The sequence below is a fragment of the Canis lupus genome, chromosome 1, assembly GCF_003254725.2.
Source record: "Canis lupus dingo isolate Sandy chromosome 1, ASM325472v2, whole genome shotgun sequence".
NCBI classification, from domain to species: domain Eukaryota; kingdom Metazoa; phylum Chordata; class Mammalia; order Carnivora; family Canidae; genus Canis; species Canis lupus.
The window spans coordinates 48446441-48466767 of NC_064243.1; the positions used below are offsets into that span (position 1 = coordinate 48446441).

A 20327-nucleotide genomic window follows, 5' to 3' on the forward strand; every position below is an offset into this window, starting at 1 on the left:
TGTTGCTCCAGCAAGCCCCTTGGATATAGTACAATGCTCTGCTCTGCTCCTGGCCCTGTCGGCCCTCTCTTCCTCCCTCTTCTCCTTGGCTCCTGAGCACCCCATATACCCAGCTCAGTGACCAGCACAGCCTGCTGAGTACTAGCACTACTTCTGGGTGATGATGCCTTGGGGGAGCCTGAGGCTTTGTCTGTGATGGTGCCCCGGAGCCTTTCCTGCTCTGCCATTTCTCATCCATCCTCTAACAAAAGTCATGACGTCAAACCTGTGACTCTAAGGCACCCATCAGGGTAATGGCTGTATTATGTTTATTTTCAAATATATTCCCAAATAGTGAGGGAAAAACCTATCTGCCATCAACAGCTGTGACTTCCTCTGAAATGTTCTCAGCAGATGTGCAAAAGCAGAAATGGCTTGTCTAAACAACCGCCAGGCTTTTTCACATTCAGGAAGCAGGAGAGAGAACACTCTGCGGGGAGCCTGTGGGCTCTGCAAGCAGCAGCTGGGCCTTCTGCAAGAGTTGGTGATACTCTTATACTTGTGCCTGAGAGGATATGAGTTCTATGTGTCCCTGGCAGCCTGGTATGCGGGCTTTGTGCCCGAGCGTGGGACCTGGGGTTAGAAGACAAACCACAATATAATCACAGAGATGGCTTTGCCAGATGCCACCCATGGCTGGAGTGGCCTCTGTTTGGTCATTCTCCCAGGATGCTTGGCCATGCTGTCTTGGGTTCCTCTAATCCCACTCCATGCCAAGAGTTTTAGGGAAGACCTGAGACTGGCATCACCCAGATCTGAGCTGGGATCCCAGTTCTTGTGATAGGTGTGGCAAGTTACCCCACCTCCCAGAATCTCACTGGGATAATAATAGTACCCACTTCCACAAGTGAGTTTGAGGGTAAATGATGCGATGTGGTGAGGACAGGCAGCATCTGGCCCCTGGGAAATGCCAATAACTGGTAGCTCTTCAGAGCTCTTGTTCTGACCCAGTTCCTCCAGGGGAGTGAGAGTGTTAAGGGACAGGAATATATTTTTTTAATATTTTATTTATTTATTCATGAGACACACACACACACACACACACACACACACACAGGCAGAGACACAGGCAGAGGGAGAAGCAGGCTCCATCCAGGGAGCCCAGCATGGGACTCAATCCCGGGTCTCCAGGATCAGGCCCTGGGCTGAAGGCGGTGCTAAACCGCTGAGCCACCAGGGCTGTCCCAAGGGACAGGAATATTGATGCTCATCCACTTGGGGCCAATTCAGTAAAGAAAAGATTTACTTTAAACAACATTTTAGATAGACTACATTTTCCCTGTGAACTGGTTTTTTTTCCTCTCCTCTTCAGTTCTTTTTGGAGTATACCCACATCACGCGGACAACACCTGGGTGATTCGGGCAGCAACCTGACGCTTTGGCCCACTGCTTTCGAATAGCAGGGAATAAGCTGGATGGTGCATCCTTGTGGCACAATCACAATGGGAAGTGCCCTAGAGGGAAAGACCGTGGAGCAGGTGTGAAATGAGAAGAGAAGCAGGCAGTGCCTCTGCTTAGAGAGCTCACTGTTCTTACAGGGTCCCTGGCGGCAGTTGGCTTGGAGGGTTTCACCTAGCTGGTGGGTGGCCATGCCTTCCCTAAAGTCTTCTGCAGTCTGACAGCTGGTGCCAAGGAGCAATGCTGAGCCACAGACTCCTGAGCTGTCAGAACAAAGCAGAGTGGGCTGCGTTTGGTTCTTGGCAGGGACTAACATGCTCATGAAATACAAGCTCCCTTTTGAGTCAGGTAGGCATCAAGGAGGCATGCATCTCCATGCATGGACCATTGGGTCGAGCTAGCCAAGTGCCCTGTCATTTGGCAGAGCAGAGACAGTAATGCTCCCCTCACCCTGACCCCAATGCAGCCCGTCAGATCCCTGAATCCCTGACTAGGGCTCATTCAGTGATGCTACAATTCATGGGCCTCTCGATGTGAGGCTAGGGAACCACTACTATTTGAAAATTATCAGTTCTCCTTCCACTCACCCCAAAGGCCCCTACATGGATCTGGTCAGCTTTTCCATGAGGGACAGTGGGGAAGAGTAGAGGAGTGAGGCTTTAAGCAAGCCACTGGCTTCTCCACCATCTGCAGGCTGACAGCTGTCCAAGGTGACAGCTAGACCCTTCTCAGCATGAAGGTAACATGCCTGGAGCTTGCATGGGCGTTTCCTTTCTCGTAGTCCAGAAGGAATTTTGATAGCAAATTCACTGATGTTTTGTAACATGGCATATCCGATTCTCTCATTTAATAATTCAACAGATATTTGTATAACTATGTACCCTGGGACTGAATACAAGGAGTGGTGATCACAGAGATGAGCAAGACACCATCTTGCCTTGTAAAGCTTATATTCTACTGAGGGGCACAGATAAAAACAACTGACTGCACCATGATCTCATCACAACTAAGTTAAGTGCTGCAGAGGAGAAGTGAGAGGCTGGGAAACATGAGGTGCAGGGACCTGCCCCTATCTTGGTGGTCAGGGAGGGATTTTGTGAGGAAGTGACACTTGAGCTGAACTCTGAAGAAGGAGTTGAAGTGAAGGTGAGTAGAAAAGCAGGGGTAGAGGGAATAGCATATGCAAAGGCCCTGGGGTGGGAGCTAGGGAATAGGACAGAGGAACCAAGAGAAGGCCAATTTGGCTGGGGCACAAGGGAGGCAGAGGAGACATAGTATAAAATGAGGAGATCTAGTGAAGTATCAAGGTCACATTAATTGTCTGGTTTTTATCCTATGAGCCATGGGAAGAAACAATGGAAGGTTTTAAATAGAATAGTGGCATGACCAGATTGAACTCAGCTGAGCAGCAGAGTAGAGGGTATGTTGGGAATCCCAAGAGGGGGTGCCCTAAGACCATTATGAGCTACTGCACTTGTTCAGGGGAGACAGTTGTTGAGGTTCCAACAGGTGAGCCAAGTGCTCTGTCATCTAGTAGGGCAAGTCATTAACGTGAAGTCTGTTTCTCAATAAAACCTATAAAACCAAACTAGATTCTTGTCTTCTTCTACGCTGCACCATTGCCTAGAAGGAGTTACATGTAAATTCAAAGTAAATGCACCACCAGCGAGGTCCTAACCCTCATACCAATAGTCAGTGGCCAGGGTGACTGGCTAGGTGGTATGTCCCACCATCGCAGTCAAATGGGGTAGGGCTGGACGCTCTGCAGATCCCAGTGGTTGAACTGTAGTTAGCCTAGAAAGTGAGCCATTTTGCACCAAATGAAAGCAGGGGTTGTGAATCAGTTCCTTACACTGGCTGAGGAGCCAGGGGACCAGAGGGGCCTAAGCAGGAAAGCTTGTTCTCCAGGCCTCTCTGAGTCTGTCCCCCATAATCAGGAGCCTTGGTTTCTAGGCCACCAGCGGAGAGCTGCCCTTTCCATGACTGCGGGCACCTGGGTGCAGGAGCAGAGACACTGAGTGTCTTCTCAAGTGAGGTGATTTCCATATTCATCATCTAGTTCTGAAAAGGGCCCAGTTCTTGCAGGGGTAGGATTAGATCTCACTGCTAGGAGAAATCCCTGCATATCAAACTCCCTGATGGTCCAATGCAAAAACTCATTCCAAGGTCAAGCAGAAATGAAGTCCGTTGCCCACAGTCTTGTTGCCACTGCAGGTTATAAAGGACGATGGGACCTCAGCTGAACTTAGAGGGGAATCGAGGAGTCAGGATGTATATGAACACTGGGAGGTGAATGGCCAGACTGGGCTGCAAATGAACAAACCTTTTAGAATCTCTGGAAGTAAGACAGGAAACTTATTCGAGCCAAGTCAGGACAGCTGCCCCAGAAACGTGCACTTCCCAGGGAAAAAGTGCTCCAGAGAATGAATAGTTTTTAAGGGGTTATATACTCTCTACGTCTTGTTAAAGCCAAGAGATTACAGATGAGCATATAGGCAGGAATCACGAGTTTGACTGTTAAGGAATGCAGGGAGTGGGAGCACTGATCCCTATGTCAAGGACAAGATGATTTTCCTTTAGACTGCTCATTTGCAAAGCAGTCAGACAGTGCAGGCGTGGCAGGCTGCATATCGGGCTTTAGGTTTGAACAAAGTTTAGACAACAGTCATGCTGACTTAGAGAGAAACCTAAACTGGCCTCCCTCGCCTATCAGGCCTTCAGAGAGGTTTTCTCTCATCAGAGCTGCTGGTGGTGAAGGGGGGCTGAGAGTCCAGGTCCCCCAGGGGATGTGCTGGGAGGCTGAGCCAGCTCTCCCTCTAGCACCACCGACCCTGTACATGAAGAACTCATGTGACTGAGCCAGGAAAAAAAGACAAAGGAAGGGGCTTCTAACCAGCCTGGTTATTAGGAGTGAGGAAGGAGCCTCTTTTTCCTGAGGCCCCCATCTATGTCCTGGTGACACCTTCACATGGTCTTGCTCAACAGAGTCTTTGCTTTCTTTCTTTTTTTTTTTTTTAAGATTTTTTTAAAAAAATCTATTCATGAGAGACACAGAGAGAGAGAGAAAGAGAAAAAGAGAGAGGCAGAGACACAGGCAGAGGGAGAAGCAGGCTCCATGCAGGGAACCTGATGCGGGACTCGATCCTGGGACTCCAGGATCATGCCCTGGGATGAAGGCAGGCCCTAAACCACTGAGCCACCCAGGCTGCCCGAGTCTTTGCTTTCCAAGTCTCTCGCCCCCTGATAAGAGCCAGACAGTAGAGTGTGGCATGCTTACTTATTTGGACCTCCAGGCTAATGATCTGATTTATCCCCTTCCTGAAACCAAGTTTCTATTTGAGGGGAAAGGGGAGAGTCTGTCGATGCCACAACAGTGCTCTGATGGCTGAGAAGGTCTGGCTTCCCCTCCTTGTGTCGCCCAGCTCTGGGTTCCTCCTTTTCCTGCCACCCTTTCCAAAAGCACCAGGCAGTAGCTGAGGGAAGTGTGGCTCCTTGGGCCTGGGAAACAGCTCACGGGGGCCCCCAGGGTCTAGAGGCGGCCAGCAGCTCCCGTGCTGCCCAGACATGTTCCCGCGCCCTCTGCGGTGGGCCAGTCCTCTGAGTCATCTGAGTCACTGGCCAGATATAGATCGTGTCTTCTTCTCCACTCACACAGCTCCCCTGAAGCATGGACTGAGCTTCCGGGCTGTGGACAGTTTAATCACGCTGGTTTGGTTTCCAGCAGACCGTGTTTGTGGGAGAGCAGGTTGGTGCCGTGAATCAATCCCGGGCTGGCTGGGTCCTGGTTACAGGCAGTCCAGTCATTCACCTCATCTCTTCATCCCACAACTTCTTGCACTTAAAAAAATCCCTGGCCCTGTGCTGGCAGGTTCTGGACAGAATAATAGGGCATGGTCCCTACCTTGGGATGTATTATCTGAACGTACAGCTAAGACACGTTCAATTCAGGTCAACAGCTTAGCAGGTGTTAGAGATATAGATTCATTCAAATGTTTTTTTAAAAAAATATTTTATTTATTTGAGAGAGAGAAAGAAAGAGAGCACAAAGTGGTGGGAGAGGCAGAGGGAAAGGGAGAAGCAGACCGAGGAGCGGGGAGCCCGATGTGGGGCTTGATCCCAGGACCCCAGGATCATGACCTGAGCTGAAGGCAGACGCTTAACCAACCGAGCCGCCCGGGTCTCAAATGCTATTTTTGAGACAATAATACTTTACCTTCTAAAGAGAAGTAATCAGAATGTTTTGAGAGGGAAGAAAGGAACAGTAACCCTTCATCCCACCCCACCTTGAAATCTCCCAGTTGGTTTTGGTGTGTTCATTGCCTTTTATGAGAGAACAAAGTATTTCATTTCATAAGAGATAAGGTTTAGGAAACTGACTTAAACTAAAGTCAGATTCCCGATGCGGGCGAGAGAAAGCAGGAGAACACACAGGGCACACCCATTTTACAGATAAGGAGACTGAAACTCCATGCAAAGCTTCAGCAATTTGGCTTAGGCTCACCTGCAAATTCCCCAAGGGCAGGGGCACCTCTGTTTTCCCATATGCAGAGCTGGCAGCCAACAATCTCATGGAATACTAAATAAGTCAGGTCAACCACAATGGAAAAATGTAATGCATGCCGTTGGGAGAGTGGAAGGGACCCAAGGCTCAGACCGCACACTTCCTACCTAAGACATGACTGTATGAGCCTGTACTTGTCATATTTTGACTACAGCATTGGAGAGAATGGCTCATCAGTCAAACCCATGGGCAAGGTCAGATTTGGAGTGGGAATTTTTGTGTATGGGGTGGAGATTAAAGAACATCCATTCATTCTTGCACGCCCACCAAACTCCTGGCCCTTCTCTGGTCATTCCATGGTCAGTATCTACTGAGCTCCATGCAGGACCCTGCACTGACTCCTATATGGGGGACAAATGAGGTGTGTCCCTGTCCTTGGGAGTCACATGAAAAGTAAGTATCTGACAGGCAACATTGGAGACAGTGCCTGATTGTGGAAAGGCACTCATCCTCTGAGATGCTCAGCAGAGGAGTTTGTTGGACTAGGGAGATCAGGGAAGGCTTCCTGGAAGAGGTGGATTGTGAGCTCAACCTAGAAATATCAGCAGGACTGGGGCAGGTGGTCCATCGCATGCTCAAGTCCAGGGAATAGATTAACGATCTGGCTGGTGGAGGAAGGTGAAAGGAAAGTGATTTCATGTGGACCATATCCCCTGTTCAGGAGGTGACTACACCAGCTAGGCTAGGTGGATGCTTTTCAGCTAATCCTGGAAGAAACCATGGAATTAAAATCAACATATGCACCACCAGCTACAAACCCAGCTTCTCTTCCCATGCTCCTGGGCCTGCCCTTCTGCTCTTCCATCTGCACCGCGGCACCTTTGCCTTTTCCAAACAGGTGGTGGGGAGAGAAGGAAGCACAGTGGAACTTGCCACATGGTCTATTCCCAGCTGCGTCTGGACGGGACGTCGCCTCAGCTGTGTAGGTTGGGTGGCCCCTACTGGCGAGAGTCGGTAACGACAGCATATCAATGGTCATTTTCCAGACTTTTCCAAGGTAGGAGCAAGGTGGAAATTGGCCTTCAGGTGAGTAACTGCTGACATTTCAGGAGCACCTCCTGTGCTCCGGGCACTTTCCCAGGGGTTTATATTTCCCAGGGGCTTAAATTCCCATTTTCTCGTCTTACCAGCCCTATGAGGTTGGTACTGCTACTGCCCCATGGTACCACCCATGGTAGTGGTGAGGAGACTGAAGCCCAGCCAAGTTAAGAATGTATGCAAGTTGACAGAGCCGGCCATCGGCCAAGGTGTGCCTGCTGACATGGAGCTGACTCCTAACGTTAGGATGCAGGGCATACAAGAGTTCTTAATGATAGAAGTGAGGCTGAACATGGCTCGGAGCCTGATCCCGGATTTACAGGATCGAGTTCCACATTGGGCTCCTTGCATGGAGCCTGCTTCTCCTCCCTCTGCCTATGTCTCTGCCTCTCTTTCTGTGTCTCTCATGAATAAATAAATAAAATCTTAAAAAAAAATCAAGTTGGCAGGGACACATTTTTTGGCCCTTCTAAAGGACTTATTGTATTAGTTCAGTTAAATGGATACACAGATCTGTATGTAAACGTATTGGGGGGTAAATTAGCTAGCGTTTACGTCAGTAGGAACACTACCATAGCCTCATCCCCACATTAATGAGTGGCTCTCAGGGGGCATTTCCACCAGGAGAAGTGTTTTCTTGGGCAAGAATATGTATCAGATGCATTCTGGGCACAGCCGGGGTGGCCAGCCACCTAAATAGTGTAATATATAAGGGGCTTTCGGAAAGGCCCTGGGGGAAAATATCACTCACTCTGGCTTACAACTGTGCTTGAAAGATTTATTTCTTCTCCTAGTTACCTCAGAAGCTAACTCTTTAAGGCATGATCCCAGCTAGAGCCTTTCATGAGATCATTTTTAGTCGGGCTTCTGGCTGGGAAGGAAAAGGATTCTCTGGGGCTGCAGGGTGGCAGGGGTGCTGTTCCCAGCATGTCCCTGTCAATGGCCACCCTCCCTGACATAGGGTATAGTGATGATCTCTCAAGAACCGCACACCAAGCATAGACACTTACACAGACTCAAACAGTTGATCCACACAACGAAGAGGCAAATGGTTCTCATTGAAGAAATTTAGCATACAAAATAACAAAAACAGCAGGAAATTCAGAGAAGTCACTTGGTTTGCTTGAAGTCACACAGCTGTTAAGTAGTGGGACAGCTGTAGGCAGTCATCTAGGTCTATAACTTACTGGGTTCTTCTAAATTTCCCATTTTAAATACTACATCCTATTTCCATATGCAATTCTACTCTTAAGTAATTAGTAGCCACCCTTGTCTTCGAGGGATCCTTCTAAGACCCCCATGGATGCCTGAAACCACAGAAAACCACAGACAATGTGGAACCCTGTGTATGCTATATTTTCCCTGTAGTACATACCTGTGATAATGTTAGCTTTATAAATCAGGCACATTAAGAGATAAACAACAAAGATTCATAATAAAATAGAACAATTATAACACTATACTATAATAAAGATTATGTGGAACGTGGTCTCTCCCTCACAATGTCTTATTGTACTGTGTACTCTTCTTCTTGTGCTGATGTGACATGAGAAAATACCCACATGATGAGATGAATGAGGTGGGTGACAGGCATCATGACAAAACGTTAGGCTAGTATTGACCTTCTGACAATAGGTCAGGAGGGTCAGCTGGGACTGGTAACTGGCACTGCTGATAAAGGCAAAGGAGCCAAGAGAAATGACAATATATGTCCACACAAAAATTTGCCTATGACTGTCCTCAGCAGCTTTATTCATAATAGACAAAAAATGCAACGGTCCTAATGTCCATCAACAGATGAATATATACACAAAGGGTGGTCTATCCCCACAATGGAATATTATTCAACCATAAAAGGAATGAAATACTGACACAGGCTGAACATGGATGAATCTTGAAAATAGTCTTCTAGAGGCACCTGGGTGGCTCAGCGGTTAAGCATCTGCCTTTGGCTCAGGTCGTGATTCCTGGGGTCCTGGGATGAAGTCCCACAGCAGGCTCCCCACAGGGAGCCTGCTCCTCCCTCTGCCTATATCTCTGCCTCTCTCTGTGTGTCTCTCATGAATAAATGAATAAAATCTTTAAAAATCAAAAAAGATGTGCTAAATGAAAGAAACCGATCATAAAAGACCACATAGTGTATGATTCTGTTTACATGAAATGCCCAGAATAGGCCAATCTATGTCAGAAAGCAGATTTGTGGGTTGTCAGCGGGTGGGAGAAATGAGGAATTACTACTAATGGGTAAGAGGATTTTTTGGGGGGTGATAAAGTGTTCTGAGATTGGGTAGTAGTGATGATTGTACAACTTCTTGGTATGTGGATTCTATCTCATTAAAAAAAATGTGCATTTATAAATTATGTTCCTGGGACACCTGGATGACTCAGTGGTTGAGCATCTGCCTTTGGCTCAGGTCGTGATCCCAGGGTCCTGGGATTGAGTCCCACATCGGGCTCTCCACAGGGAGCCTGCTTCTCCCTCTGCCTGTGTCCCTCTCTCTCTAAGTCTCTCATGAATAAATAAACAAAATCTTTTTAAAAAAAAACAATAAAAACTATGTCCCTTGCACGACACTGAATTCTTTTTTCTCTTTAGACACATTATCTACATCGCTACCCATCAGAGAAGCATTTGATTTGAGAAACGCCTCTTTAAAAAGCCACTGGTCAGTTATGCCTTAGGTTCATTTTGATAAGATTCTGTTCCTCCCAATCTGTCCAAGACATGGTCAACACTGACAGGATGGCTGCTGGAAAAAGGAGTCAATGTGCTAGAAAGTTAGCTTTGAGGAGGTAAGCGTGGCTTTGGCTAATCTGGCAGTTTTGAGGCAGCCCCAGGTCTGTGGGCCAAGGTCTGGGCTTCGAGGTGGAATGATTGGTCCATGGAGTGGGGTCAGGTGGTCCAGTCACTCTACAGGGCATTGCCAAGCTGTTTTAAGCCAGGTTTGTTTTGCTTTACCAAGTCACAGAGTAATTCATACTAGCCAGTTCTTATTTACCAAGAAAAGAAGACCAGGAGAGCATAGCATAGCCTCTGCCTTGAGAGGGTTGTAGCCAGCTCTGCCAAAGACCAGCCATGACTTGGGAAAATTCCTTAACCTCGGTGCCCTCATTTCTTATCTGTAAGATGACAGTAGAGGCTGTACTTGCCCCACAGAGTTGTTATGGAATCAGAGTGGTTTTTTTTTTTTTTTTAGATTTATTTATTTATTTATTTATGAGACAGACTGAGAGAGAGAGAGAGAGAGAGAGAGAGGCAGAGACATAGGCAGAGGGAGAAGCAGGCTCCTCACAGGGAGCCCGATGTGGGACTCGACCCCGGATCCCAGATCATGATCTGTGCCAAAGGTAGGCACTCAACTGCTGAGCCACCCAGGTGTCCCAGAATCAGGGTGTTTAGAACACTGCTGATACTATGTGCCATACACCACCCTTGCTTTTATAAACTGATTTACAAAGTTGAATTCTAAAAATAATTTTTTTAATGTGCAGTTCAGTTAATTTTTAGTTACTAACCAATTTGTCTACCATTATTCCCAAAAGGTGTGAGCATGTCCGGTGGCCCATCTCTTGCCTGCTCTGGGTAACCCATGAGCAAGCTGTGTTCATTCGTCCTATAAAACATCTCACAAAGCTCTCCCTCCCGTGGCTCCCATCTCCACCTGTCTTTCCTGCACTTCTCGTTGCATAGAATCAGGACCAGCAGGTATTCTTGTCTTTGCTCTCTACTCCTTCCAACGCACACTCTGTTGTTGCCGGACTGCCTATGAAAAACAAATCCCATGGTGTCACTTTCCTGAGGGAGAGTGGTGTGTCATCACCTGGGAGCATGGGCCCTTCATCTAGCAGCGGGCTGTTCCTGGGCACACCCTCCTCCTGTGCCCCACATCTGTGGCAGCCAGGTTCCCTGCCTGTCAGGCTCTTCTCTGCTTGTGAGACCTGGCCCAGTGTCATCTCTTCTAGGAGCTTCCCCAGTTTCCCAGGTGGGAAGCCTCCTTTTCCATGCTCCCCTTACACCTATCATCCCTCCATACTGGTGCTGCTGATTGCACTGGGATGGGTTGTGCACTGGGCTCCTCCACCAGCCGCAGGCTCCTTCATCCAGTCAGCCCAGGGTCCCGCATGCAGCATATATTTGATCCACGCATGCCTCAGGAACAAGTGTCTGAGTGGCTAGAGCAGCTGCTAAATGTAATTACAAAGAATAAAGAACCCATACAGTTCCTGTTTCTAAGAACATAAGATGGCTGAGATAGAAGGATCCCAATGTGTCCGCTTCACTTTTGGGATTGGGCTTTTGCTCTCCCTGGTGGTTATACAAACCCATTGCCTCATTGCCTCCTTAGCTCTTGCTGAGCAGCTGAGTTCTCTAAAACTGTCTGCCTTGAATCCGGGGCAAGGTCAAACGCTCCTCGGCCCCTTTAAATCTGGCTGAGGTGATCTAAATTTAACCCTGTCCTTCCTTTTCTTTCCCTTCTGCTCCAAGATATATCCATTCACAGAAAACACTACAGGCAAAACAAAAACAAAGACAAATAAATTAAAACCACTACAGGCGGGATCTCTTTATAAAGAGTTCCACTCCTTAAATGAATTGAAGTTTTTTTTTTTCATTTAAGGAAGGTTAAGTTCCTGCAACATCAACGAGTATCATGGACTTGGATTGAACATTATTTGTAAATGAATTAACAAATTACAAATCATTTCACATCAACAAACACTGAGCTGTTGCTCCATATGCAGAACTGTGATTATTCTTGATCTTAAACAAAATTTGGAGACTTATCTTCTTGGAAATCCGGACTTGTTACTTCTCTTCGGTGTTGACATTTCTCTTTAGTTAAACTTTAAAAATCACTCTGAGAGCACTTAATCACAACATACTGTATGATCTACTCCCAGAGCTCAAAGGAAGATGTAAGAATAATAAACTAGAAAGGGCTCCAGGACACACTGCTTTGAAGAACGTGCACAGGTGGTTATACTCCAAGCCCCCCTCACAAAGGCAGACGGTTCTGTCCTCCCTTGCCCTAGCTAAGAGAACCTTTTTTTTTTTTTTGAAGATTTTATTTATTTATTCACAAGAGACACACAGAGAGAGGCAGAGACATAGGCAGAGGGAGAAGCAGACGCCCTGTAGAGAGCCCAATGCGGGACTTGATCCCAGGACCCTGGGATCATGACCTGAGCCAAAGGCAGATGCTCAACCGCTGAGCCACCCAGATGCCCTGCTAAGAGAACCCTCTCAGAAAGAAGAGAAGCTCTCATAAATGGCTTGCTTTTTCCCTGGAACTCGAGTGCCTTGACATTTTCAGAGTTTTTCTTAGTATCAGCTTTTTGACAGAATTGGTTTTAATTGGCAATAAACAGAAAACATGTTTCTCAAGGATTTTCTATCAGCAACTGTCACAATCACCCAGAATATCCTCCAGAATTTTAGATGTAGCTGCAACTTGGGAGATAATCTGGCCCCCAAATTTGCCATTTTCTAAATAAACTAAGATTCAAAATCAGTACTTTCTTCAAGCTCTCTAAGCAGTCTCATTTTGCATTGGCTTTCATCATTTGCCAGCAAATTACAACACAGTCTCTGCTAATGCATTTAGCATTTGCATTTCGTATAAAGATAGCAGTCTATACCAAGGCGGATGTGCTAGTTGCCTTCAGTTTGTCTATGTGCCACACACACGAGCAACACACATGTAAGCGAGAGTAGGATGGCTTTCTCTTTCGATATTTGTATAGACAACTTATTATAGTAGTTTCCAAATACAGAGAGTCTATTAAAAATGAAGCTCTTGTCCTAAGGCTGCTTGTTGAGAAAATCATGCCTTATTAATCTCTCATGTTCTTTAAATAATGTAGAAGGACAAGAATGATTTCAGTGCAGGAAAAAAGAGACTGAAGTGAACCAGGGACAAATACTTAGTTCTGAGATAAATAGTCTGTATTCCAGACCTTTTCTGCTGAAGAATATATCAATTTATCAACTTAAAGGCAAATAAATCTGAAATAAATGCAGCCTCATGCCTGTTAAGAGTCTATTCTGCTATGTTACCTGTATACTTTTCTTTGGGGTCTGTCCTTATGGTTGTGGGGAACAGCTATGTTACAACCTGGCTGCCACCACTGGCCATGGCTGGTTGGGTCTGGATGGGCCAATACTTTTTCACACCGCTGCTGGCCATAGTCAGTCCTGGCTGCAAGAATAATCACCAGACCCAAATTAGGACAGAGTTGTTTCTTGTTAATTTTGCAAGTGGAATGAGGAGAAGAAATTATTTCTTGGACATTGGGATTATGAGATGAAATGTTGAGGATCCCTCAGAAAACCACTTACCCCCCTCCATGTGTCTTGGGGAAGAGGAAGGAGCCAGTCTGCAAAGAGAGGAGCCCACATGTGAGGCTGACATGCAGAGCACTGGGACAGGAAAATTGGGGGTAACCTCATGGCAGTGCTGGGGTCCTGAAGTCTAGGTGTGTTCTGATTTTGAGTTCTGTGAGTCTCTCCAGAATCTTCATGGCAAATTTATATCTTTAATTCCTAAAAGTCAATTCATTACAGTGAAGTAAGCTTTTCTTCATATAAACAGAAAGTGGTGTGACCTACAGGTGTCATTTACTCAGAGGGTGGTTAATCATGTTTTATAACTATTTTTGTAAATGTATAGAATTTGGTAGCAAATAACAATGAAATCTTATTTTGTCTTTTCAGCCTATTTTTCAATATGTAGGACATTCACAATTAAGTTAAAATTATGTTTTTTTTTAAATAAAGATTTTATTCATTTATTCATGAGAGACACAGAAAGAAAGAGTCAAAGACACAGGCAGAGGGAGAAGCAGGCTTCCTGCAAGGAGCCCTATGTGGGACTTGATCCTGGATCCAGGGATCATGCCCTGAGCTGAAGGCAGACGCTCAACTGCTGAGCCACCCAGGTATCCCAAAATTATTATTAATTTTTTAAGATTTTATTTATTTATTTATTTATTTGAGAGAGAGAGAGAGAGCAAGAGAAAGAGAGGATGAACACAGGGAGGGGCAGAGGCAGAGCAGGGAGGGAGACTTAGGGCTTGATCCTAGGATCCTGAGGTCATGACCGAGCCAAAGGCAGATACTTAACTGACTGAGCTACACGGGTGCCCCCAATTTAAAACTATGTTGTGGGAAGTGACATCAGCAAGATGGCCAGATAAGAGGATCCATATCAACAATAGCCATTTGGCATTCATCTATAGACAGTAGTGGGATGTAGGACTTTGCATCATATACAAGGGAACCTGGAGAAGTCTTGCCTACAATGCCTACCCGCATTGAGTACTGGGCATACAGACCTTGGTGTTGACTGTGGACTCTGCAGTGGCCTGTGACCTGGCTTCAGCCCCTCTGGGTTATGGTCCAGAGGTCCCTGGAGAATACTGAATTAGACAATCTCACAGGCAGCCTTTGTAGAAGTCCAGGAGTCCAGCAGAGAGGTTCCAGTACAGCATTAGAGCAAAAATATCCATTGGACGCATTTGAGAAGGTAAGAGGAACAGTTTGGCTATACTTGCATCACCCGTCTCCCAAGGGGGCACACCCAAAGCCAAAAGAGTCCTTGGCCCATCATTTCTCCGGTGGGGGAAGTGAGAGGTGACCTGCCTTCTCTGGCTGTGCTGGATGCTACCAAGGAGGCTATTTTCTCTCTCACCCCATCCAGAGTACTGAGTCCTGAGCTGCATGATTGGGCAGTGGGGAGAATCTGGAATAGCAGCCAGGTCTTAGAATAGATCATATCAAAGGGACATGGATGCCACTAACCATGTCATGGACTCCATCAGGAAGCCTGCCCATGAGCCACTGGGAATGTCTCACTGGTAGATACCCCCGACTGTCCCACAGGCACTCCTCAACTCTATGCACCCCACCCTGTGGCCAACAACCTGTGTGCATTCCTGGTGGCAATGAGAGTGAGTTTTGGCAAATGCCTAGTGAGCATGAGCAGAAGTTAGTTCAAATCTGAGGACTAAGGGAGAGCACAAACTTGAGCTTTTGTACCACCTTTGGGAAGGCAAAGGTAGGCTCTCAGCACTTGGCTTGGTGCACTGAGGGAAAGCATACAAGCTTAAGAATTCTGCTACAGAAGGAAATGGGTGTAACCATAGAAAGCCTAGTAGGGTTGGTGGAAACTATCTCTCTTGATGTCAGTTAGTAAGATTGGAGAAGAGCACTTCTACTTCAGATATGAAGACAGCAACATGAGACTTTGAGGAATATGAAAAATCAAGGAAACATGGCACCAGTAAAGGATCACGATCATTTTCCAGGAACCCACCCCAAAGACATGGAAACCTACACTTTACCTGATGAAGAATTCCAAATTCCTGTATTAAGGAAAGTCAGAGACCTACAAGAAAACACAGAAAGACAATTCAACAAAGTAAGGCAAACATTACAAAAACAAAATGAGAAGATTGACAGATAGAAATCATAAAAAGAACCAAACAGAAATTCTGGAGCTGAAGAATATAATGAAGGAAGTGAAAATGCAAAGAGAGCATCCACATGAGAGTGGATCATACCAAAGAAAGAATCTGTGTAGAAGAAGATAGAACATAGAAGTTATATAGTCAGAGGACAAAGAAAAATAATGAAAAAGGGTGAAGAAACCTACATGACTATGAAATATCATCAAGAGAAGAAATCTGCAAATTATTGGAGTCCTAGAAGGAGAAGGGGTTGGGACAGGAAGCTTATTTAAGAAATAATAGCTGAGAACTTCCCAAATCTGGGGAGAGATTTAGCCATCCAGGGTCATGGAAGTCATAAATCTAGAAATACAATTCAAAAAGATCTTCTCCAAGCATATTATAAAACTAAAAAATCAGAGATAAAGAGATAATTTTAAAAACAGCATGAGGAAAGAGGTTTATTACTCAGAAGGGCACCTCATAAGTCTATCAGTCTATCTGTTCAAAATGCTAAAAGAAAAAAATGTTGCCATCCAAGATATGATTTGGAAATACAATGTACCAAAACTTATGGGATGCAACCAAAGGAGTGCTGAGGGACAATGTTAGTGATAAATGCCTATGTTAAGAAAAAGGAGAGATTCAAATAAACCTGACTTCATACCTCAAGGAACTAAAAAGATGAACAAATGAAGGCCAAAGTTAGAAGAACGAGGGAAATTAAGTAGATCAGATAAAAAAATCAATAAAACAGAGGACAGAAAAACAATAGAAAACATCAATGAAGCTAAGAGCTACATTTTTTTGAAAAGATAAACAAAAGTGACAACTATTTACCTAGAGTTAGCAAGAACAAATAGAGTAAGGACTCAAATAAATAAAATTATAGGGGCACCTGGGTGGCTCAGTCGGTTAAGCATCTGCGTTTGGCTCAGGCCATGATCTTGGGATCTTGGGATTGAGCCCTACATTGGGCTCCCTGTTAGTGGGGAGTCTGCTTCTCCCTCTGCCCCTCTCCTTGATCATGCTTGTGTTCTCTTTCCATTCTGAAATAAACAATTTTTAAAAATCTTAAAAAAATAAAATTATAAATGAAAGAAGGGATATTGCAACTATAATACTACAAAACTACAAATGATCTGAAGAGATTACTATGAACAATTTTATACCAGTAAATTGGACAACCTAGAAGAAATGGAAGAGAATTCCTAGAAACATAGAACCCCACCCCCACCCCCCACCCCATGGCTGACCTCAAGATGGAGCCAGAGAGAGGCCAAAGGGCCAACCAGCCTCCAAAGCAGCAGCCAGAGTGGAGACACCTCTTGCCCTACCTAGGGGCAGTGTTGTTCCCAGCACTTTTTTTGAAGAACTGGCTGGCAGAATGGGAAAAGATATGGCCAGGCCGTTGGAACCAATAGGACAGTGCTTCTCCAGGTGAGGTTACTGGATCCACAGCATCACCTGGAGACTTACTAGGACTGCACATTCTGACACCACCCAGACCAACTGATTCAGACACTGTAAACAGACTCTCCAGATGTCTGAGAGCCACCGAACCAATCCCCCACTTTGTCACAGGAATCCTGGAAGATGGCATCTCTGCAGATGGCCCCATCCACACCTGACTGCTGGTCCCATTGGGCCCTCAACAGCATGGGAAGCCAGACCTCCCTTCCCAATGCTCAGTGGCCCAACAAGAAGTGGAAGCTGGCAATTCATTATGGATTGTTCTTTCTGTAGTTGGATTGCCTGCAATTGGCTGCAGGAAGTTCCTTTGGAAAATCTTCTTGGGTAGGATTTTCCCCCAGAATCAGAAGTCAAGCTAAGTGTGTTGATACCAGGTAAAAGAGATGAACTTCCCATTCAGGTAGGTGCATTCAATTTACCTTTATCTTTTCTGTTCTTTCTCCTCTGCATTACCTCTGCAAAAGGAAGGTCAAGAATCAGACTCTGTCCCCAGCTCTTAGGATATTCTTTGCTTCTGAGATGGGAATTTTGCTTGTGCATAATATTGCCGAGGTCAGTCATGGAGATTCAGACACCCTTTAAAAATAAATTAGTTTCATTCATTTGGGGAATATAAAAAATAGTGAAAGGGATTAAAGGGGAAAGGAGAGAAAATGAGTGGGAAATATCAGAGAGGGTGACACAACATGAGAGACTCCTAACTCTGGGAAACGAACAAGGGGTGGTGGAAGGGGAGGTGGGTGGGGAGTTGGGGTGACTGGGTGACGGGCACTGAGGGGGGCACTTGACGGGATGAGCACTGGGTGATCTGCTATATGTTGGCAAATTGAACTCCAATAAAAAATATACAAAAAACAGAAAAAACAAATTAGTTTTTAATCCTTTGGGTAAATATCTAGTAGTGCAATTGCTGCATCTTAGGGTAGCTCTATTTTTAACTTTTGAGAAACCTCCATACAGTTATAGCTTACATTCCCACTGGGTGAGCATAAGGAGGGCACGTGATGTAATGAACACTGGGTGTTATATGCAACTGATGAACCACTGAACTCTACCTCTGAAACTAATGATACATGATATGTTAACTAATTGAATTGAAATAAAATAAGATTAAAAAATTAGTTTTTAAGTCTCCCTAATAAAACAACTAGTGAGTCTTTAAATATCATAAACATGATTCACTTTTAACACAAGATAAAAAATTTTTATTATGTACCCAAAGTCATAAATCAGAAATGATATAATTCAAATACATTAGTTGTTTGTGTTAAGAAAAACCCTTAACAACAAAAACTAGTATAGATCAAAATAACCTTTACACTTCGTATTTTCTTAATTATGAATTAAGTATCTACATTCATTCAATATGTAGAAGAAGGGGATCATTTATTCAGTCTGGACAATAAGTCTGGAAGTCCCTGCCATAAACTGTGCTTTGTTGGAAGCCAAGGTCCACAGGTCAGATTGCTGCTCTATCCAGTCTTTTCCAGTTATCCATTAAATCATCTCCTGGGTGGCATCTCACTCTCCCAAGGAAAAGCACTATTTATTGGAAAAAGGGGCTTCTCATGGTTGCCATCTGCTAGGGGCTGAATCATGCCCCCCTGACCCAATCTGCACATTGAAGCCCTAACCCCAGTACCTCAGAATGTGAGTATATTTGGAGAGAGGGTCTTTGAAAAGGTGATTAAGTTAAAATGAGGTCATGGAAGGGGCCCTAAACCAATTGGACTGTGTCCTTCTAAGAAGAGGTCAGGACACAGACACATAGAGGGAAGGCCATGTGCAGACACAGGAAGGAGAAGGTGGCCATCTAGAAGCCAGGGAGAGAGGCCTCAGAAGAAACTAAGCCTGTTGACACCTTGATCTTGGACTTTCCAGACTCTGGAATCATGAGAACATAAATATCTGCTGTTTAAGCACCCATCCTGGGGTACTTTGTCATGACAGCCCAAACAGACTTATATCCAATCTGATCCTCCTCCCCAGCCATCTGTCTCCTGGAGAACCGGGGCTGTCGGCTTCTTGGTTTCCCTTCATGCTTGCTTATCCCCAGCTCTGATTTATGAGCCCTGTCTTCTTTGGTATTTATAGCAGTTACTCTTTGGCATCCTTTGCTCTTTGAATAAACATGACCTGCCCCTTCCCCTACGTGTGGAATAAAGATGCAGCAGGTTTGACCGGTAGCTCCTGGCATCCCCTTTCTCTCAATCCCTGCTAGAGCCTTCCTTGGGCACCATATGTTGTTAGTTATGACTTATTTTGTGTGTGGTCCTTCAGTCTCCTGTCTTTGAATGTTTCTTATCTGAGCCCACAGGGTGGTATCTCCATCTCTAGTGGTCTCCCAGCTGTCTTTAATCTTGCAGTATGAAATAAGAACATCCAGGACCATGAAAATGGAATGCTGAGGGTCTCTAATTGTGGTTTGTCGTATCCATACGCACATCAGCACACATGTGCAAAGCCTTTTGGTTGAATTATAATTTGTGGATGTACCTGCCTCCATTCCATGACATTCTAAGTCTTTCTTGGATCGAGACTGAACTGAATTTCTCCCTGTAGCTCCAGGCCTACCAGGAAGCCTGGTATTTTTAGGTGCATAACCATTTCTTTTTTTGAAAGGGTGGATGGGTGTATGCTCATGAGGGAATGCAAGCTTACAGAAGGGAAACTATAATTTCTGAGAATTGAAACATTACCAAACTTTTCTACCCACAGGGCAGGACTTATCTCTTTACACAAAACTTCATAAGTAAACTAGATCATTTAAAGTCATTATTTTAAAAAAGATTTTATTTATTTACTTGAGAGAGAGAAAGAGTGTGTGTGAGTAGGGAGTGGAGTGGAGAGGGAGGAAGAGGGAGGGAGAAAGAATCTCAAGCAGACTCTGGACTGTGGAGATGGATGAGGGGCTTGATCTGATGACCCTGAGATCATGACCTGAGCGGAAGCCAAAAGTCAAACCCATAACCAGTTGAGCGCCCAGGCGCCCCATAAAGTCATTCTTGGAGCAGGTTGACTCTATACACTTTGATTTTGAATGAAACACTGGTTTTGATTCTTTACCCCCGTCCCCTTTCACGGAGCCCAAACACCTGTAAAAATCAGGATCAAACCCTGGGGTCACACAGAAGAACAAGATAATGTGTGACTTCTTTCCTGCTACATGGAGCTGAGGTTTATTCTGTGGCTAGAGGAGAGGAGAAGAAGTCTGGGCATAGCACCCTGGGTGGAGGGGATGCAAGCAGCAGGAGGAGGGCTCTGCAGGCTGTTCTAGAGAGAGACGTTGCAACTACAGCTGGAGGTTCATGAGGAGCTGCTGGGGTCCTGGTGATGCTGTGTTGGGGGCACAGATAAAAAAATACCCCAG

The 20327-nt window shown here is 45.4% G+C and overlaps 1 pseudogene; it reads left to right on the forward strand.

Annotated features, from left to right (window-relative positions):
• The window catches only part of LOC125755733 (actin, cytoplasmic 2-like), a 138326-nt pseudogene that overhangs the window by 94733 nt on the left and 23266 nt on the right, over positions 1-20327 (forward strand).